The sequence below is a fragment of the Anabrus simplex genome, chromosome 5, assembly GCF_040414725.1.
Source record: "Anabrus simplex isolate iqAnaSimp1 chromosome 5, ASM4041472v1, whole genome shotgun sequence".
NCBI lineage: Eukaryota > Metazoa > Arthropoda > Insecta > Orthoptera > Tettigoniidae > Anabrus > Anabrus simplex.
This window is the reverse complement of record NC_090269.1, coordinates 298,996,199-299,019,684: the sequence shown is the minus strand read 5'-3', so window position 1 is coordinate 299,019,684 and position 23,486 is coordinate 298,996,199. Positions and strand designations below refer to the sequence as shown.

The window sequence follows — 23,486 nt, the reverse complement described above, 5'->3', positions numbered from 1 at the left end:
ATGCGGCTGATGATGACCCCTAGATGGGTCGAAACTAGTACCGTGTAATTTACAATTTTGTGAATATATTTTAGTATTGAAAAGGTGGAAACGTTTATGTTTTTATTATTATTACTTATATATTATAAGCATTTACATCGATTGCTGAGCCAAGTATGCCAATGTCTGTTTATAAATGCAAACAAACATTGGGGAAAGCTGTAAAGCATTTGTAGCAGGCTTTACCAGTGAGTCTGCAAAAGAAACCGGAAGTTGTTTCTGTGCTGAGTACAAAATTTGGTGTAAGTTCCTCCGGCAAGTGCAGGAAGTCTTCACTTCCAAATCAAGAAGTTTTTTAATATCTCAATCGGGATGATATTAGTTTGCGATCTCCTTGAGCAAGAGATTTTATCTCCGTAAAGAACAGTTCTGGACAAAAATTAAAACAACAGAAATGATTCATGTGCAACACAATGCAAGAGGCATTTTTTGCACTTTTTAAAGAATAATACTCACATTACACAATCGGACTTCAACCAATGCACATTTCTCTGCAACATCAAACTCTAAGAAATGTGTGCCTGTACAAGCAGCATGAAAATTTCCGTTTGTTGATCGATGCTTTAAATAAAGAAGGATTTAACATTCCTAACAAATTTAGTGAATTTACTTTTTCTGTGCCGTGTGATTACTCTATGAGCAGTGTATGACTGGTGAATGTAATACTTGCTCTAAAAATATTTTAAAATATTCACTGACAGAAGAGAACGCTGGAGATGTAATTGAGTGGTACCAGTGGCAAAGTGATGCTAAAAATAATGTATCTCTAATTCAAGAATCTGGCACAGTTCAAGAGTGCTTTGATAAACTTGTAAAATAGTGTCCCTTGTTTATGAAACACACATTTATTAAGAGAAATCAAAGCAAAGTGTTCGAGGTACAGAAAAAACAAACAACTGAAAATTCAATGGTTTTGCAAATGGATTTCGCAAGAGAATTTCACTATTTTCTTCCACAAGATGAAATTCAGAGTTGTTATTGGCATCACCTACAAATGGCGATATTTACTGCTGTTGCGTGGTTTGCGGGAGGAAATCGTGCTTCATATTTGGTTATATCTGGCACGACAAATACAGTATGCCACGTACTCCTTGTTAAGCACTGTATTAACAGACATCAAGGAAAAACGACTAGAAATCACCACAGTGTTTATCTTCTCGGACAGGGCGGCGAGCCAGTTTAGGCAAAGGTTCATATTCGCAAACCCAATGTTTTTAAAGAAACTTTTGGAATGAATGTAACTTGGAAACTTTTTGCGTCTGCTCACGGGAGTGGTGCTGTTGACAGTGTTGGCGGGACACTGAAAGATAATTTGACTAAGTTGCTCTAGGTGTAAAAAGAGATTTTTCCACCTATTCAATGCATTCTTTTTGCAATGCATATATTTACATTACAAGTCGCTTGGAACTAGTTTCGACTCTACTTGGGGTCATTATCAGCCATAATAAAATAAATACACATTTTAATACCCTAAAACAATACGTATTCTATTAATGAACAGCATAAACTAATGATATGAATTGTTTGAACAGTTATAATATGTGCCGTGATGAGTAGTTGAATTGGACCAAGCGCTATGGTTAAAATGTTACATAGCAATAAATCTACACATTAGGATAAAAGTACCTAAAGTAATTACAATAAATTATGCTAAAATGGTGAAGTACAAATAGTATCAAGAGATTTTCTGCAGTAAATTCTATAGGTATTACAATCTATGTTGTGTCTCAGTTATACACTGCTTCAACTGGTGGACATGTGTCATTGGGTAGAATTTAACTCTTAGTACAGAAAGTACAGATATGTCTTCCATTAGAGTCCTAATAATGTTGATATGGCTTGAAAGGATTAAATAATGCAATTGTGCGGATTAATGTGAACATGTCAATTGAATATCTTCTAAGATTGTAAATACACACTGTGCATGGTGGTTTGAGTAGATGGAAGTCTCGGTCCATTGCGGAACAATTAGGACCTATTGAAATAAGAGAAAACCAGAATTAACGCAAAGCTTGGGAAAAGAAGGGGTGAAAAATCATGTGAAGGATACTCACCTTGTTCAGCAGTATGTGAAGCGTAGCTAGCAGTGTGCAACTGGTGTATGAGAATGTGTGTGAGGAATGGAATTGTGTGGGAAGGGGCGGGGACAAGCAGGTTGGACCAGGTGGATGTGGCGTGGGAATGTGGAAGTGGCGAAAAGAAATTCAGCAAACACAAATGTTACATTTATTCCTTCCGAAGATGTTGAAAAGGTTAAATCTCTTTTGGAAAACCACTTTGGCAATTTCTGCACTCTACTAGGAACGCATGATATTCATTATGTGGAACCATTAAAAAAAAAAAAACTTAGTTCAGGCAAGAAAATATTATTATTCAGAAACAACTACCGCACACTCTCTACATCCAGACTACAAGATCGAAGCAGATGACAAAAATCCACCCTGTGGTACGGCTTTTGAAGTACTTGTACTTGGAAAATACACCGGAAAGATATATTCCAAATATTATGTTTGTACCCTAACTGAAAGTGATGGTGATGTTTATTTCGTAACCAATTATTGCAACTGTAACAATGAAGCTAAACTGTTTTGTGAACCACTGATGAAAGTGAAATCGTAAGAAAATTACCGGTGCCTCGTTCCACTCGTGGGAAATGGTATTTTGATGAGTCTATAACAGAAGCAGAACGAACAAAAAAAATTTTTTTTCTGATCAAGCTTTCATTCAAACTGTAGCCTACTGAAGTGCTGAATGTTCAATTTAAAAAAAGTATTTTAGTTCATTTTACATTCACTGTTATTAGTTTACATAAATGTATGACTATTCGTAAAACACTTTATTAAGTGAGCCACATGTCAGTATCTGTAATTATCATTATTATTATTATTATTATTATTATTATTATTATTATTATTATTATTATTATTATTATTATTATTGGGAGAAAAGAAGCTTGTGGTTTTACGAGGCCGATAATCTCGCGATCATAAGCACGGATCTCATTATTTGCACAAAGTCCGAACCACCGGACGTGGCTTTCACCTCGAGAATCACACATGCCTTAATTGGGACTCGAACCCAGTCGGTCTTGATGGTTGCAAGCAGCTTGATCGCTTCGTCATAACACCCCTTCTTCATTATTACTTTGATTTTGAATATACAGTTTATCATTCAGTGATCGTATTTGATGCGGAGTTTAGGATTTATTAGACCCTCATACCATATTGCCATAGCACTGATTCACATGTGTAATCCTGCGATGCTGTCTAGTAAACATGCGAAGATCACCTTTAACTATATTATGCAACTTACACATTTGTTTTTTTTTGTGCAAAATTTACCTTTGTCCTTCTTGTAAACAATATCTTAACATTACCAATAAAAGTTACCACAGTTCGCACAATTTAGGAAAAATGTAAAGGTATGTGAAGTTAAAAGTCCGTTCCATGTAAACACTGATCTCTACGTTTAAAATTTTATAAAATTGCATACATCAGGTTTACAGCAGTGAAATTTGTGGAGGTTATTAAGTATCATCTAAGCATTATTATGCATACATCTCAATTCGTTTAGGTGATTTCACATATACTTAAAAAGAAATTTACAAATGTAAACAAATGACACCTGGAATTGGCCTGATACAAAAACAAACAAACCAAAAAAACCCAACATATTTACACATGGGAATTTGGGCAATGACTCTACCAACTTGTGGATCTGAAACTCCACGAAATAAACATGCACACTTGTATAACATGGTGCTGAAATCTCGACAGCCCAGACCTGGCATCGAACATGATATTCCCTGGATCGATCACACTCATATGCATGCATGTTAAAATCTGACTGCATGTTTGCCTTTAAAAGTCCCTTCATTAAGTTACTGAATTTAACAATAAAATCTTAATCCAATTACTTCCCATTACTTTTACTTTCTACCCGAGGTGTACAGTGCATCTTCATTAAAAGAACAAGTTAAAAGAGAAAAACATGCAAAAAGAATTAAACAAATGAAAATCACACTAACCCACTCAGCTTAAAAATGAAATGACAATCACAGTTGGTCATTATTTACTGTATAATATTTACATTTTACTGGAAAATTGACTCTACTGTACATTTAAATAAACAACTAGGACATTGTCCTATTACATTAACCTATCCCCTTGGCAGTTAGATAGCATGCATCATAAAATCGTCTAAAATGAGTACTCATCTTTTGTTGTTTGCCACTCTGCCACAGGTCTGGCTACCCCATTGTTTTAGTGACTACACATCACCAGGGTAGCATCAGCAAACCAGATGAGAGACCCCCACTCTGGCTCCATATCTGCAAGTCCCGTCTCCATCACTTGTGTTGATGGCTTCTTTCTTAAGACTCGTTCCATTTGGAACACTGCCTAGACCATGTGGGACTGATAATTAATTTCATGTATTGCACAACCTGTGCGACATAATAACATAGTTGAATGACTCTTCCCCCTTTATCTCTTTACCTACTGACCAAGTTCCTTCTTATCTCCCCGAACACATTCTTGCTTATATGAGCCATGTAGCCAGCTATCTCGCAAGTTCACAATCAGCTTGCATAGCAACTCTCCATGGCGTGCACTGCATGATCATATTTACGAAGTTCCACTTGTACGAAAACATTGAACCCCTTCCCTTCTGTCCTGCTTACTAATGTCTAAGCCAAATCAACTGTTTGTTCATAGCCGACTAACCAGTCTCACTGACAAATATTTTATAACAGCGGAACTCTCTTAATCAAGTCAATGGTTCTCCTTCGTAGTTAAATTCTCCTCTCCCGAGTTAAATGTTCTCTAACTCACATAATAATGAATGTCTTACGGAAGTTCCTGCATCTGACTTGATTTGTTCAAAGACCAAAGTCTGTAATTCCATGAGGACACGACATAATATGTAAAGAATTCCATACACACGTAGACTGGACATCAAAACATCAAGATGTGAAAGACACACTGGGTGCAACAGACACAATTAGACACTGTCTTACCTCGCGTTCCAGTCTTCATTAATTGACAGTCTCTTGTCATCTCATCCTAGTTTGGGGCCCCATGTCGAACTTGGTCAAATCAGTTTTAAATATTAGAATGATGCTTTATTTCATTGGGTTGATTTTGCGTGTCTGTTTCGTTCACTTCAAAATTTAGACATTCTAAGCCTGCACCAATCAGCTTAAGTTGTGCCCACTCTAGCCTTAAGCTTGGTGTTCGATATTGCACTCATTGTTAATGTTTCTATTGCCCTTGGTCGCAAGTATAACTATGTCGAGGTCGAAACCGACGGCTACACTCCCTCTCTCTCACAACACAAAGGGCCTTGCATAATAATCCTCCCAGACAGCCGGCGCCTTGATCATCCAGTCAAGTTACCACATTTGTTACAGAATTAAATATAAAATTATGTTCTATCATTTCATTGTATTTGAAATTTGTTCATTAATTTGTCATATTAATTGGCTTGAGCACTGAATATCTCTTCCTTGTTATCTCCCCTAACCTGACTATCATTAACTCCTATAACTTCTCCACCGTACCCCACAATAAAATAATACATACAGTAGAACCTCGATAATTCAAAATCGGTTAATTCAAAATCCCGCCTAATTCGAAGACGCTCTCGTTCCCGGAAACATGAGATATAGTTTTGCATGTTATTTCAATTGTTTAATTCGAAATACGGATAATTCGTAATTCGAAGTACAATGTCGGCCCCATTACCGAAATTCAGACTTTTAATTCGAAACTGCCTTTACATTTTAAAACAACAGTATGTTACAGAGTAATTTCAACTCGAAATTTATCCGTTCCGCGTCATAATAGAACGCGCGTTCCGGAACGTGGAGAGGTAGCTTTCCGCACTTACACTCACTTCGGTGGGTCTACAGTGCGCTTCATGATTGCTAAGTTGAATGAAATCGGAATTCTTTTGTATTCAACCTTTTAAGGAATGCCGTAATATCACACAACAGGCAGTGTGCGGGAAAACAGAATCCGCGAACACTGGCTATGCCGACAGTTGACGAAAAAACGTGGCTCATATAATAAATTCGTAGGCACTGAACAATATTGTCATTGCCGGTGAAACTGCATTGCTTCATTTTCATGCGAGCCCAGACGGCTAAAGGAGAAATTGCCAGCCGGGAAATCGTACAAGGGTAAGGGATGGGCCCCGTGGAAGCGAGATACTTCATCCCCTCGTCATAGGAAAGTTCCATAAGCTACAATGTTTTAAGAGCGTCGAGCACTTTCCATGCCGGTACAAAGCATCTAAAAATGCAAACAGTACAGAAATCCAAAAAATAATGCAGGGGAACCGGCATAATTTATCCTCGTCTTTGAATTGTGCGATATTTTTTTCTTTCGTTGCGTGAGGTTATGTTTGTCAGTGATTTATCGAAGTGTATTATTTGAACATTGTAAATGCACCTTGCTGGATACATTTCGGAAATAGTTTTTTTCCATGGCATTTGAAAGGTTTAAACTGTGAATCGAGGTGATTGCATGTATTAATGGGTCTTAGAATACTTTGTGACGCGGCAAATGTTTACATTTCTGAAGTAGGAGAGAAGTGCTATGGCGGGAAATCGTACAGGGATAGAGTCATAGGAAAGTTCGATTTTAAGAGCATCGGGTACTTTTTGTGTAAATACAAGGCATCTAAAATGCATACCGTATAGTAATCCAATTAATAAAGCACTTGCACATGGGAGCCAACATAGATTTCTCCTCGTCCTTGAATCGTGATTTTTTTTCTTTCTTTCGTTGCGTGAGGTTATGTTTACCAGTGAGATATCAGAGTGCATTATTTGAATACTGTAAATGCACCTTGGAAGCTACTTGAGAAATGAATATGGCGTGTAATAATCTTCATTAGGTTATAAAAGTAAATGTAGTTTTTGGGGCGGGTTGGTGGGTTCCTGGACATCGCAATGAACACATCTCTCCTCTCGGACGTTCTCCCAGTAAGATTTCATTAATTTCCACTCACTTATAACATTACAAATGTAGTGCCTCCCGGGCTGGATTAATACCGCACCTTCTTGGATACATTTTGGAAATAGTTCTCTTTTTCCATGGCATTTGAAAGGTATAAACTGTGAAGCAAGGTTAACTGAATACAGTAACGGGCCCTTAATATTTTGTAACGCGGCAAGGGTTGGTACTTCTGAATGGCGAATTGGCGGTTAATTCGAAATCACGTAATTCGAAGTCCGATTTTTGAGTCCCAACGACTTCGAATTAACGAGGTTTTACTGTACATACAAAGCAAAATTTAAATAAGAAACAAGTAACAAGGTTGAAAAACGAAATTGGGTGCCTCCTGAAAAAAACAAAACAAAAAAAACCCTACAGGAACAAACAGTTCACTTGAGCATAAACAAACTCAATTCCCAAGGTGACTGTCATAAAGCTGACAAGGTCCTTAATTATATTTCCAAATTACCACACATTACACATTTCTCAGGAGAAAAACAAACAGCATGCACATGACCAACATTTTACAGTATGAACCTTTTGTGCATCAAAGTCCTACTGTATGTACTATATAGTGATTGAGGCTTTCACGGCAAGTGTTACAAATCATGTCAGTGTTTTCTGGGCCTGTAGGCCATGGTCCAGGAGCACGTGATGGTCCCGACTTTTCACCGAAGACTGCGCTTGGTATTATCAAGGGTTCCGACTGACTTTTATAGCAGCGAAGCTCACAGTGGAATAGAATGGTGTTGCATTTCCACCTCATATAGTGCAGGCTACGATGTGCTACTCACCTATTTGTCCGTCATGTTGGAGGGGTGGTCGCTGATTGGTTGTTCTTCGGACAATGATTGGAGCATTAAGGAGCACATTGTATGTCGACCTGCCTTGGCAGAGTCAGGCAACTGATCACCTGTTGCTTTTTCTGGTCTGCCGAGGCCATTGTGTCCTCCAGGATTTAAGGCTTTTGACGGACCAATAGGTGGAACGAAGCAATTGCATCAGCTATAAAATAACATCGTTGCGCTCATAAACATTATCGTAGGCAACCTACTGTGGCCAACTTAGTAACATTCAGAAAACTCCACACTAAGGTGTAAGAAAACTTCATGGAAAAGATGTGTGTCTTCCCTGACGTCACGTACATCGTTGTCTCGAGTGTGGACTAAACTTCAATGCATTTTGGGTACATAAGGCCTATCCTTAGTACTGGGAATTTCCATTGCTAGCATTATCATAACTGATCCAACCTTGGTTGCTAATGATCTAGAAAGTCATTTTGCAGATGTGTCTGGTTCTGGGAATTGCCTTCCGAATTTCCTTGCTCTGATTCAGGAAGCAGAACGCCATCATCGGTGTTTTGCCACTCAGTCCTTAGAGGATTATAACATGCCTTTTATGTAGTGGGAACTCCGCAGCGCGTTGGCATTTTTTCAAGAACACCCTTCTTGGACCAGATAATATTCATAATCAGTTACTGAAACACCTCAGCGACGATAGCCTCTTATATCATCTTAGGGTGTTCAACCGAATCTGGATAGAGGGAGGCGGGTTACATTGATCCTATTCCCTTACGAGGTTCCAGCCAGTGATATTTGTTCTCAGCTGAGACTTTTCGTTTATATCCCATTGGGAGATGGATTGGCAGGCCACTCCTTTTCCAAATAAGCTGAGAATGATTAAAGGAACTACGAAGTTATGGAGGACTTACCTTCGGGTTTCATGGAGAGAAGCAGTGGTATTATGTCGTCTTCGGATTGGCCATGGTATAGCAACGTACTCCTTACTGAAGGGAGAAGACATCCCCCTGGTGTGTACTTGTGGCGGTCATCTGACAGTAGCACACATCCTTACGGAGTGCATGGACCTGGCCGATCTACACTGTAGTTTAAAATTTCCAAATACACAAGAACCTCGTTTATCCAGATTAACTGGGACCAGAACTGATCCGGATTATCGAAAATCCAGATAATCTGGAAAATACTAAAAAACGAATACAGTACATGTTGTGTAATCTATTAACATAAGTTGTACAGTAATAACTTTTTTCAATTGTACAAAAAATATAATAACACTTTTCTTACATTTATGACTGTTTTATGCAGCAAAATAATGTGGGAGTTTCTGTTTTACATTTGTATAGAGTTTTCGCGCAGCATGATCACAAAGACGTTTACAGCCCAGATTCATCAGCGTTATGTATCTGATATGGCGTTTAATTATTGGAGCAAATAATGTCCTGAAATTCCTTTATGAAAATGTCAGCAGTGACTTTATCCCCTGAAAAACTTTCACCAGTCACTGAAAGCTGCCATATGCCATGACGAGCTTTCGACCTTTCCAACCAACCTGGCTAGCTGTGAAGTTAGGATCTCCATTTGCTACTTTAAACGAAGCGTCTTTTCTTGTAAAATCAGCCTTGAAATCGGAACACCATGCTCACTTTTTTCACTAAATGACACGAATAATGCGTCATCTAGAGATTCATTGCTAGCTTACTTTACTGTGGCACGATTGTCTAAACTATCTTTCGTCATCATTTTAAAGCAGAAGTCTTCATTTTCTTTTCGGTTTTTCTTCCAATCGGACACAGTTGGAAGTCCCTATGCTGTAGTCTACAGCAATATTTTTCAAAAGTTCTCCTTTGTCCAGCCTGTTTAATGCTTCTAACTTTTTGTCCATGGTAACAACCACTTTCTTCCGTTATGAAGCCATTTCACGCTCACTCAAGCAGTACAATGCTGCAAGGAAAATACTGTACTGTACAACATGGTGTTAACCTTCAGCAACTGATGTGGTCTCTCACAGATTACTGGATATGATGACTCATTCCCTTCCACTTTCGTTGTCTTAAGCAATCACACAGCAGGGCATTATTGAGCTACGATGTGAACCCGAGATAACATCTGCAGTAGCAGATGAGTGTCGTAGACTCCATGTCAGCAGGACCGTCATTAAAAAAGTGATTGATGAAGTGACTAAACAGTGTTTACTGAGCGGCATAGCTCTGCGTGCTGAGGCATGTTAGTAGTGCGTTGCATTCAGAAGAGCGTGGGTTTGAAACCCACCTTGGCCCTTGGTCATCCTGGGAATGGTTTACCATGGTTTCCCATTCTCAATTCCAGGCGAATGCCGGGACGGTACCTTTGGTAGACCATGGCCGAATGATTTCCAATTCCCGTCCTTACCTGTCTTTGGCGGAAAAGACATTCAAGAAGAGTCGATTCCGTAAAAGCAATACTGCACAGGAAAAAATACATTTTTATTATTTTAGATCCGGATAAACCGGAGATCCGGATTAATGAGGGCCAGATAAACGAGGTTCTTATGAACCATTTCCCTCATTCTACGAGATAACAAGCAGTCGGTTGACCTCTTAATCCATTTTATAAGGGATAGTGGCCTGTTTTATTGTATTTGAATGTGAAGTTTCTATTTGTTTTTAATTTTAACTGTATTTTTATTCTTTTAACTCTGTTTTTGGTCTATGTGCATTTTTAATGTGTTTTGAAACATATACTTTGAAGAAAACATATTATTTCGTTTTAAAAGCAAGGCCTTATTTTAATTTATTTTAAAAATAATTTTATAAGAAAATTGCGAATTAGATCCGCTGATTATTTTAAATTCTAGTCAGTGGGTACATTTTAAATTTTAATTATTATTACATTTCATTTCATCTCGATGGGTTGATGACCTAGATGTTGGACTCCTTTAAACAACAAGCATCATCATCATCAAAAGAGTGATTGAATGGGTGGTAAAATTCTAGAAAATGGAGCTCTGAAAATTAGAGTGGATGAATAATTATCTGATCCTGTTGTCTCCCCTGCCTGTGATAAGAGGTGACTAAAAGGGGCAACCAAGGGATGATCCAATTAGAACCCTGAGACTACTTGTAATTAGTACCATCACGTGGGGAACACCATGGGTTGCATTTACTTGTGCGTAGTACCACTATGTTAGGTATGCAATTGGTTTGTGATCAGTAGCGACAGTGTGTGAATCAGGAGGTGGGTCCTACAGTACCTGTGATTCGTACCCCTATATGAGCGACACCATGGTTCTGCCTTACCCATGCTCAGTTCCCACTATGTGAGGAATTCCACGGGATAGTACACGAGTCCCTGTGATTAGTCCACTTATGTGAGGAACGCCATAGGTTTGTGTTGCCTTTATAGGTTTGCGTTGCCTGTAAATAGCGCCACAATGTGCGAAACACCATAGGTCTGTATTACATGTGAGCATTACACTACCTGTGAATAGTACCATAATGTGTGGAATACCGTGAGTCTATGCTACTTTCGATTAGTACCGCAACATTACACATAGCATGGTTCTACTTTCCTAGCGATCAGTACCATGAAATGAAATGTCGTGCGGCTTTTAGTGCCAGGATATCCCAGGACGGGTTCGGCATGCCAGGTGCAGGTCTTTCTATTTGACTCCCGTAGGCGACCTGCGTGTTGTGATGAGGATGAAATTATGATGAAGACAACACATACTCCCAGCCCTCGTTCCATTGGAATTAATCAATTAATGAAATGAAATGTCGTGCGGCTTTTAGTGCCAGGATATCCCAGGACGGGTTCGGCATGCCAGGTGCAGGTCTTTCTATTTGACTCCCGTAGGCGACCTGCGTGTTGTGATGAGGATGAAATTATGATGAAGACAACACATACTCCCAGCCCTCGTTCCATTGGAATTAATCAATTAAGGTTAAAATCCCCGAACCGGCCAGGAATCGAACCCGGGATCCTCGAACCGAAGGCCAGTACGCTGACCGTTCAGCCAATGAGTCGGACATCAGTATCATTATGAGGGGCCGATGACCTGGATTTTGGACCCGTTTCGACTATAAGCGGAATCGATTCAGCATCGTGCTATAGAAGCAGTCCCTTGGTCAGTAATACTATTGTTTTGTGCCAGCTTCTGTACATGTGAGGCACTGTGGGTCGGATCCACTGATCTTTTTAAATTCATATCCGTCCATCCATTCATTCTTCATCCTCACACTTTGAATTCTGGTCAGTGGAGGATTTTGAACTTTTAAGTTGCCATTTCATTTAGTCTCATTTCATACCATTATGGGCCAATGACCTTGATGTTAGGCCCCTTTAAACAACAAACATCAATCAATCGATCCTGTTATAATTAATAGAAGGGTTCTGTTAGGCAGTATTATTGGACCTTTATGCTTTCGTAAATAGACAGTATTAATTATATGAGTAAATTACTGAAATCACAGTTAAAGATTTTTGTGGATGTTGGTATACTGTATAGGCTAGCCACATGTTTGAGGGGTAGTGTGCCTGCTTCTTACCTGGAGGCCCCAATTTCGATTCCTGGCTAGGCCAGGGATTTTTACCTTGATCTGAGAGCTGGTTTGAGGCCCACTCAGTTTACTTTATTAAAATTGAGAAGTTATCAGACAGTGAAATAGCAGTCCCTGGTCTATAAAGCCAAGAGTTAACAGCTGAGAGGATTAGTCGTACCGACCACACAACACCTTGTAATGTGCAGGCCTTTGGGCTGAGCAGCTTGGTAGGCAAAGGCTCTTCAGGGCTCTTGTACCATGGGGTTTAAGTTGTTTTATTTTATACTGTATAGAGTAATAATTTACATGATTGTAAGTGACTGCAAAAAAACCTTGACAATATTGTGAAGTGAACAGTGGACAATGGCATGATGGTAATTGGGGTGAAAAGTCAGGCTATATGTTTCACCAGGAAGAAAAGTCCTCTCAGTTTTAATTTCTGTGTTGATGGGATGAAAGTACTTCATGGGAATCACTGTCAAGCCTAGGTGTCAATAAGGAAAAAATCTTAATTGGGGTAATCATATTAACGAGTTTGTAAATATAGTTACATATATCTTTATATGTTTTTGAGGGTATTTAACGGTTGTAGTAAGGATATAAAGGAGAGGGCATATGAATCACTAGTAAGACCCCGATTAGAGTATGGGCCTCTCACCAAATACTACATGATTTCAGAATTGAAAAAGATCCAGAGGAAAGTAGTGCAATTTGCTCTTGCTGTTTTCTAACAATGTTACAAAAATTTTGCAAACTTCGAATTGCGAAGACTTGGGAGTAAGAAGACGAGGTGGTCAACCAAGCAGTATGTTCCGAGCTGTTTTTTAGAGAGATGACGTGATGAAATTAGTAGATGAGTAAGTTTGAACGGAGTCTTTAAATGTAGGAAAGATCATAATATGAAGATAAAGTTGGAATTCAAGGGGACAAAGCAAGGCAATTATATATAAATAGGAAGAGGAATTGGAAAGTGGAATAATTTCCAACTTCTTTATAATAATTTAAGAAAGTATTAGGTAAACAATTGGTAGGGAACCTGCCACCTGGCTGACAGCCCTAAATGCAGATCAGTGGCGATTTATTTATTTGTTTATTTTATTCATTCATTCATTTCTTTTTAATTTTATTTCAATATTTGATGAAAGACCATTATTCTACCATTGTTGAATATTCTTTTCCACTTTGCCAGATTTTAAACATGTAATATTTACGTGTGGCGGTTGGTTCAGGTTTCATTACCCAAAGTGACCAAACGTTGTTGAACTTAGTTCAGGTCCAAAAGAAGATGGTAGGGAAATTTACTATCCAGGGTACAAGATTTCTTCAGCAAGATTAAAGAATGTCGCTGATAATTATCTCTCTTCTCTGCTTCAGGCAAATGGAAGGATGACATGTTTTTATTCGTTCTGGACATTCTTCTCTTGCTGAACACGCTCAGGATAGATAGTGGAGCATATTCCTTGGATTTTGTTTAGGGCCCATACATTTAATCATCTGGAAATATTCAGTAATATCTTATAGTATCTTCAAAATGGCATTAGAAGATAGTTCAAGTGGATGGTTCCTAAGGCATGAGAGTCAAAAATCTAAATGTTATGTTGTGTATCCAGATTTATTTATTGCTTTGTATACTGGCTTTATTTGATGAATATTATATTGTGTAATTCTCTCCATAGGCATAGTCAAATGAAAAGTGCTTGAATGTTCACTACACATACCACACTATATTTTGTCCTTCACCAGGCTGAGACATTCAGACGCGGTAGCGTACTGGCCTCTCCGAGTTCAAGTTGGCGGTTTTGTTCCTGACTCAGTCTGATGGTATTATAGTAGATTTATTAAATACAATATGTACAGATTGATTGAGAAGAATAAATTTAAAAAATAATTTTCATTGCCAGTTAACATCTTTAGCACAGCAGGAGATTGACATGGTTGGTATTGGTAGTGTACACTTGAACAGGTGGTATAATGAGTAGTACAGTCAGCAGATTTCGCACACGCATTCGCTGGACACTTGATGATGGCCTTTTCTTATTACAGATGCAATAGTGAAAGCCATGTATTGCTCCTCGTGTATAGAGGTGTCTCAACTCGTAGTTGGCTGTTGTCCATTCCTTGTTTATCATGGTTGGGGTGTGGAAAAATTCAGGATCTGTTTCTGCTGTTTTCTGTCGTCACTCTTCTAGGAACTTTTTTACTGGCTGGGGTAGGCAATAGGTTGTAAGTGGTCATCAGGTCCTCTATGAGAGAGAGAGTTCCTGCCAGCTGGTATACAAGTCTGGTTGGGGCAAACTTTGAGATACAGAGGGTTCTTTTAATATATCTGGCTTGGAGTCTGTCTAAGGCTTTAAGAATTTTGTATTTCAGATATGGGCATGTTATATGATGCCACAGGGGTGATTTTGAGTCTGAACAGTGACATTGTGGTCCTTAGTGAGAGAGATTTGAGATTGTGGATGTCCATCGTGGCTTTTATTGCAGCTACAGTCCTGTCCTCGATATGCCTAAATATTTAAATGACTTAACTATTTCTAGTCTGATTTTCACAGAGTAGTAGTCATTTGTCGCAGTTTCCTCCTTGTAACTTAAAAGCTTTCTAGGTTGTTGAACACACAAGTTAAATATAAATATTACACTATAACATACCAGTAAAAAAATGTATTATTAAGCCGGGAATAATAATACACAATATCAAACAAAGAATGGCATTTTCATGAAAGAACATCATCCGGTTCTTTCAAGTCACACTCAAGTATTTAGAATATTTATTTCTGTTTAATACTTAATTTGGAACTTATCTTAATGATGTCTTTCTTTGTCTCCTCTCCAGCATTTACTGATCGTCAACAATACAGACAACTAAAGTCACTAGCAAAACAGGAAGAACATTACAGAGACAAGTATGATTAACTCAACACCCCAGAGGGAGCAAAATATATTTACCAACTAGCAAAGAATCATCACCGTTCCACAGAGGATATTGGACGTGTCATGACCATAAAGGATGAACACCGGAAACTACTACAAAGACCAACTGAGAACCTTGACTGATGGAAGAAACATTTCGAAAAAAACTCTAATGAAGACTTCCTACATCCACCAATACCAACAATAAATTCAGTGTATGTCCAGCTCCATCCATCGCGGTTGCTGAAGTAGAGGTTGCCATTAAGAAAATGAAAAACAGAAAGGCAACTGGACCGGATGACCTTCCATCAGAGGTGCACCATTTCACATTCAAGTTGGCGTTCATCAGGAATCGGCTCTATCTCCACTTCTGTTCATTCTCTGTCTCGACACATCAGCACAGGAGTGTTAACACCACACCTTTTAGTGATACATACACACCCTAGTGCTGAATTTGTTGACCTCGGTTATCTTAGAGATTCACATTGGCAACCTTTGAAATACAAACTATGAATTGCTTATGCATAGCTGTGCGACATCTGGCGTACACTTTACGTACTAGTACTGTTGTTGTTTACACAGCAAAGCCAAACTATAGAATTCATGCTAGGAATAAGATTCGCATTGAGAAATGTTATATAATGTTAAATAATGTATGTGTGACACAGTTGTTGGCGTAAGATAATAAACGTTTAGAAAATTCATATTGATCGATCATATTATCGATTCAATTCAGTTTTCATTTCCATTGAGTTGGCAGTATAACCGGAACCAGGAGAGGTCCCTGCTTACTCCTCACCCCCGTACAAAGTAATATCGTTAAAAGGTGCGCGGACTATACTCTTTGCTGATGAGGTTATGGTCGCCTGTGAATTCCGTCAAGATTTCCAACAACTAGTCCAACGTTGGAAGAACTATTTTGGACCTTCTCCAGGCATTAGGAATGGTCTAAAGTTCCAGACACTTGTTGTACAGAGCTGTCCATATGCTAACAGTGTACGGGGGGATTTCTTTATTAGTTCATTGGTGATGTCCTGTCATGCTGCCTTGTGGAATTTGCTTCTTTGTATTACAGACTACACTTCTGTTTCAGTTATATAGGAGAAAGCCTCTTTCTTGGGTGGATGCTTGTTATGTCATGTTTTGTGAGCATTGTCCTCTGTAGTAGCTCTGAAAAATAAGCTTCCCAAGTTTCCATTAGAATGTGAGCTGCAACTGTGGATGTTCCGGAATCGAGAATTCTATATGGCTTGTTTTTTACTTCTCTTGTTAGTTGCTGTTCCATCCTTTCTCTTCATTTGGACCAATTTGACGTACCTCAGTCTCTCCGGAATATGTTTTTCAGTTTTCTTGGTCTAACAGATATTTGAATGTACGTAGTCTTTGTAGTACCTTGTTCCTCACTGTGTAATGCTTGGAGTCAAACCACGGTTTGCTTTTCCTTTCAGTTGTTGGGCCAGTTGTGTTAGCTAGGAGAGATTCTTTAAGAATTTTTAGTGTCGTGTCAATCTACCCTGCTTCTGTATAATTCGTCACTCTATCTTTGTCTAGCGTTTGTCTGAATGTTATTACGTCTAGCATTCTCAGAGTCCACCATTTTATGGCGTTGGGTTAATGGTCTGTGTTCTTCTGTATCTGGAATGTTGCTTTTACTGGGAGGTGCAGTCTAGTTTATCTAAGCAACAATCGAAATTGCCTTCAATAATGGTGGGTATTGCAGAGTCTAAGTATTCAAGGATCTTGACGATACATTCAATCATTTAGACTATAAATTGAAGCCAAAAATATATTCCTGCTATTGTGATGTTGTCTAGCAGAACTGTGACTGAGTCCTCGGCTGGTTGGGTTTCTCTTGGCTGTCCTAGGCACGGTTTGTAGAAGCATGAAACACCACCTGAAGGCCTTCCTTGATGGGAAAGTTTTGCTGAGGTGTGGACCAAATAGTATCCATTGATCTTTTTCTTATTCGTTTATGTGAAAATGTAGGGGCAAACAATGACATCTTTTGGCCAGAAATCTTCCAAGTATATCTGTGCTCTATCTTGTTCTGGTATTCCTGTTTTGAAGGCTTTCGGTCGACTGCAGGTTCTCATTTCCTGACAAGTTTGATGGTTGTAATGCTTTTTTCCTTCATGTACTCGATTATGTTTTCTCTATTTGTTGATTCATCTAGTCTGGCAATGAACATCCAACTTAGATTGATGGTGGGTTTCAGCTTGTCTGTTTTGCTATCTGTCCCTGTCTTAGGGGCAGCTCATACTTCACGGTTTTCTTGATGTAAGTTGTCATTGGCATTTGTGTTGATACAGTCATGTTTTGTGGTTATATCTATTCTTCCTCTTTCAGGAGTGGTGCTTGGTCGGCTGCTATTTGGTCTCCTTCCTCTTGCAGGAACAACTGTCCTTCCGAGCCCCCTCTGGTGTACATTATTCTCCTGTATGTTTGTGTAATAGTTTTCACCGTTACTCTTATTTAACTCGGCTTCATGGGATGTTTCTGGTCTAGTTGCTAAAATATGCCAGATCATCATCATCATTTGGGCCTTTTGTGGAGTACATTTGACTTATGCTTCTGTACTTCCTCTCCCTTCTGCTCACAAAGCCTCTTCATATTCCGATTTCTGGCCACCTCTGTCAGTCTGTTGAGATCCTCGGCTGTTTCTCGGGTGTCCTGAACTCATTGTGTTAGTCTGTTATTCTTCTTGGGCTTGTTAAACTACAGACAAGTCCTACCTATATAATACAAGTTCACAATGTTTATTTCATATATTACAAGTACATGTTTTGTTCTTCTTCAAGAACGTCCTCAGCTTGAACTACAATCATTTCAAAGGTTCTCCAACAGAAATATTAATAACATACTAATTAAGAAACAACTTAACTAGATAAACTGAAACTATCACGCAAAGAATTCCAATAAGAAGTCTCAAATAAATAGTAGAAATCTAATTGACCCTTTAATAAGTTTTCACCCGTCTTTAAATAACTTAACAGACATTCGGAATAATTCAGAAATCAGCAGTTTAGAAAGAGGTTCCAAGTTTAATGGGCCCATTTCAAGTAAATGTAAAGAATCTATAAATATAGTAGCCAAAGCAGAACAAGCTATTTCTAAACTCCTTCATGGTAAAGGGAAGGAATAACGTTTGAAGTCCGCAAAAACTTACAAAGTCAATAGATAATAATAATTTTTAAAAAACTCCACATATTTCTAACAAAGCACTCAAGAATTTAAATAAAAAAATTAAAGACAATGATTTAGTGATCACAAAAGCTGACAAAGGGAATACTATAGTAATCATGATTAAACCAGAGTATAAGCAAAAGCCAGAAATGTACTTTTCAGATAACACATTCAGAATAGTTATAAAGGACCCTACTATAAGAATTCAAAGAAACCTAAAGAAAGCTTTAAATAATATCTCTCCTTTATATTGAGTGAACAAGATACATACAAACTAATAATATGAATATGATTTTTCTCCTTCTCCTTAAGATTAAATAAATATTTCAATATTATTCTCGAACTCGTCATCGTAATAAATTGTTTGACATCCTCCACTATTTCATAAGGATTACAGTGGCCTTGTCGGGACATTGTTTGCATGAATGATTTGGAGGTTGTGACCATTTTGGACTGGTGGTGGTTCGTTCCCTGTTGTCTGCTAGCAAGTTGCCTCTGCCTTGACGCTTGGCGCGCTGTAGTCGCCTCAGATGAAAAATATCATCAGAGCTTCGCGACTGTATATATTAGACTGTGATGACTAGGGAGCGGATTTTTATGTAATTACATATTTTTTTGCGTAAGTTTTAACGCAAGTTACGAAGTTCATTATTCCTATTGTGCATCCCCAAGTGTAAAAACTGAATCTTATTTCACATAAAAACACATATTTTCACATTTTGTAAATGTAAATACATATTTTAAGAAAATCTATAATAAGCACATAAATCGGCAATATTTGTTGATCAATAAAATTTAAAATGCTTATGTGTTATAAAACAATGCTCATATTTTCATTTTACCATTACAGTATTGTTTTTAACAGTGTATTTAACATGTGACCTTGCCGCGGTGGGGAGGCTTGCGTGTCCCAATGATGCAGATAGCCGAGCCGCAGGTGCAACCATATCGGATGGGTATCTGTTGAGAGACCAGACTAACGAATGGTTCATCGAAAGGGGGGTAGCAGCCTTTCGGTAGTTGCAAGGGTGGCAGTCTAGATGATTGACTGATACGGCCTTGTAATAATACTCAACATGGCTTAGCTGTGTTGATACTGCTACACGGCTGAAAGCAACGGGAAACTACAGCCGTAACTAACTCCCAAGGACATGCAGCTCTCTCTGTATGAATGATGTACTGACAATGGCTTCCTCCCGGGTAAAATATTCCGGAGGTAAACTAGTCCCCCATTTGGATCTCCGGGTGGGGACTACACGAGAGGGGGCGATCATCAGGAAGATGGATACTGACATTCTGCGAGTCGGAGCTTGGAATGTTAGAAGTTTGAATCGTTGTGGTAGGTTAGAGAATCTGAAAAGGGAGATGGATAGGCTAAAGTTAGATGTAGTTGGTATAAGTGAAGTACGTTGGCAGGAAGAACAAGATTTTTGGTCAGGCGACTACCGAATTATCAACACAAAATCAAACAGGGGAAATGCAGGAGTTGGTTTAATAATGAACAAGAAAATAGGGCAGCGGGTAAGCTACTATGACCAGCATAGTGAAAGAATTATTGTCATCAAGATAGACACCAAACCAATGCCCACCACAATAGTGCAGGTCTATATGCCTACTAGTTCAGCGGATGATGAAGAAATCGAAAGAATATACGAGGAGATAGAAGATTTAATACAATATGTAAAAGGTGACGAGAATCTAATTGTGATGGGAGACTGGAATGCAGTGGTAGGCCAAGGAAGAGAAGGTAGTACGGTAGGAGAATTTGGATTGGGACAAAGGAACGAAAGAGGAAGTCAGCTGGTTGAATTCTGCACTGATCATAATTTAGTCCTTGCCAATACTTGGTTCAAACACGACAAACGACGGCTGTATACGTGGACGAGACCTGGAGACACTGGAAGGTATCAAATAGACTTCATTATGATTAGGCAGAGATTCAGAAACCAGGTGTTGGATTGCAAAACTTTTCCAGGAGCAGACGTGGACTCTGACCACAACTTATTGGTCATGAAATGCCATCTGAAGTTGAAGAAATTGAAGAAAGGTAAGAATGCAAAAAGATGGGATCTAGACAAGTTGAAAGAAAAGAGTGTGAGGGATTGTTTCAAGGAACATGTTGCACAAAGACTAAATGAAAAGGCTGAAGGAAACACTATAGAGGAAGAGTGGAGAATCATGAAAAATAAAGTCAGTAGGGCTGCTGAAGAAATGATAGGAAGGAAGAAAAGATCAACTAAGAATCAGTGGATAACTCAGGAGATACTAGACCTGATTGATGAACGACGAAAATACAAGAATGCTACAAATGAAGAGGGTAGAAAAGAATACAGACGATTAAAGAATCAAGTGGACAGAAAGTGCAAGGTAGCTAAGGAAGAATGGCTGAAGGAGAAGTGCAAGGATGTTGAAGGCTGTATGGTCGTGGGAAAGGTAGATGTTGCATACAGGAAAATCAAGGAAACCTTTGGAGAAAGGAAATCTAGGTGTATGAATATTAAGAGTTCAGATGGAAAGCCACTTCTAGGGACAGAAGACAAAGCAGAAAGATGGCAGGAGCATATCCAACAGTTGTATCAAGGTAAAGATGTAGATAATTTGGTTCTGGAACATGAAGAGGCTGTTGATACTGATGAAATGAGAGACCCAATTTTGAGGTCAGAGTTTGACAGAGCTGTGAGTGACCTCAATAGGAACAAGGCACCTGGAATTGATGACATTCCCGCTGAATTACTCACTGCCTTACGAGAAACCAGCATGGCAAGGTTATTTCATTTAGTATGCAAGATGTATGAGACAGGAGAAGTCCCATCCGATTTTCGGAAGAATGTTGTTATACCTGTTCCCAAGAAAGCCGGTGCTGACAGGTGTGAAAACTACCGCACCATTAGTTTAGTATCTCATGCCTGCAAAATTTTAACACGCATTATTTACAGAAGAATGGAAAAACAAGTTGAAGCTGAGTTGGGAGAAGATCAATTTGGCTTCAGAAGAAGTGTCGGAACACGTGAAGCAATCCTGACTTTACATCTGATCTTAGAGGATCGAATCAAGAAGGACAAGCCCACGTACATGGCATTCGTAGATCTAGAAAAGGCATTCGATAATGCTCATTGGACCAAGCTATTTATGATTCTGAAGATGATAGGGATCAGATACCAAGAACGAAGAATTATCTACAATCTGTATAAATATCAGTCTGCAATGATAAGAATCGAGGGCTTTGAAAAAGAAGCAGCAATCCAGAAAGGAGTGAGGCAAGGCTGCAGTTTGTCCCCTCTCCTTTTCAGTGTTTACATAGAACAGGCAGTAAAGGAAATTAAAGAGAAATTTGGAAAGGGAATCACAGTCCAAGGAGAGGAAATCAAAACTTTGAGATTTGCCGATGATATTGTTATTTTATCTGAGATTGCAGAAGATCTCGAAGTTGCTGAATGGTATGGATGAAGTCTTGGGTAAGGAGTACAAGATGAAAATAAATAAGTCCAAAACAAAAGTAATGGAGTGCAGTCGAACGAAGGCAGGTGATGTAGGAAACATTAGATTAGGAAATGAAGTCTTAAAGGAAGTAGATGAATATTGTTACTTGGGTAGTAAAATAACTAACGATGGCAGAAGTAAGGAGGACATAAAATGCAGACTAGCACAAGCAAGGAAGAGCTTTGTTAAGAAAAGAAATTTGCTCACTTCAAACATTGATATCGGAATTAGAAAGATGTTTTTGAAGACTTTCGTGTGGAGCGTGCCATTGTATGGAAGTGAAACGTGGATGATATCTAGCTCAGAAAGAAAGAGAATAGAAGCTTTTGAAATGTGGTGTTACAGAAGAATGCTGAAGGTGAGATGGATAGATCGAATCACGAATGAAGAGATACTGAATCGAATTGGTGAGAGGAGATCGATTTGGCTAAATTTGACGAGAAGAAGAGATAGAATGATAGGACACATCTTAAGACACCCAGGACTAGTTCAGTTGGTTTTTGAAGGAAGTGTAGGTGGTAAGAACGATAGGGGTAGACCAAGGTATGAATATGACAAGCAGATTAGAGCAGATGTAGGATGCAATAGCTACGTAGAAATGAAAAGGTTAGCACCGGATAGGGTGGCATGGACAGCTGCATCAAACCAGTCTATGGACTGATGACTCAAACAACAACAACTTCTTCTGGTTATTATTATTATTATTATTATTATTATTATTATTATTATTATTATTATTATTATTATTATTATTATTATTAACATCATCATCAAGTGAAGGGTGTTGTTTTCCAGCTCTTCCAGAGTGATTACAACTTTCTTTTTATACCTTTCTTTTATGATTATTTTAAAGGTATCATAAGGCTTGATGGCTTTATAAACTGCAAATCACAGTTTGTAGTATGATCATGAAACACATTGTACTTTCCTGTTTTCTTGTTGAGTAAATTTGTAGAAGAAAGATATAAGTATGTTTCCATTTTATCTCTGGAAATGCACAGTTTATTGAAGGAAAGTTTCATGACACTGATAGCATAGCAAGCACCAGCTTAAAAGTCATGTAACAATAATCCAAGAAGAGTACCTAATTTTCTGTTCTTCAGAGTTTACTGCTCTGATTTCTTCTTGGCTTTTTCTGGAAGCTCTGTAGCTGTGCACCTGAAAATCATGTCTCGTCTAAAAATGAAAAAGAAAGTCAATTGTGATTTGATATTTTATAATTAGCATTCTCATAATAACAGGTGAACAATAGAACTGTTGCTTCCTGGGTTGTACACTGCTTAAAATTAGAAAGTTAATTTTTTTTTTTTTTCAAAGCAGAATTCTTAAGTGCATCTATATATATAGGCCTTACTTTCTTCAGTTTTCTTGTAAATTATTTAAGGCAGTACTGTGAAGCACAGAGCAGCAATGCCACCAGTGGCCAACTTTGAGATAAGTGTGCCTCAGAATCATCCAAAATCACCAATAAAGTGGTACCAGGATGGTACCTCTCATAGTGTGTATCTACTTGCATCTCTATCCTAACAAATACACCAATATAGATATCTGAAAAA

General features: G+C 38.4%; 1 protein-coding gene across 4 annotated transcripts in view; it reads left to right on the top strand.

The window, feature by feature from the left end:
* The window catches only part of LOC136874008 (protein abrupt), a 213,556-nt gene that overhangs the window by 11,846 nt on the left and 178,224 nt on the right, over positions 1-23,486 (top strand). Inside the window, exon 1 of one of the 4 annotated variants that reach the window (XM_068227630.1) lies at positions 6,302-6,321. The exons of the other annotated variants lie outside the window; for them this stretch is intronic. The gene's annotated coding sequence lies outside the window, so the exon portion shown is untranslated. Of the gene's footprint in view, positions 1-6,301; positions 6,322-23,486 lie in introns of those variants that run through there. 4 annotated transcript variants of the gene reach the window in all.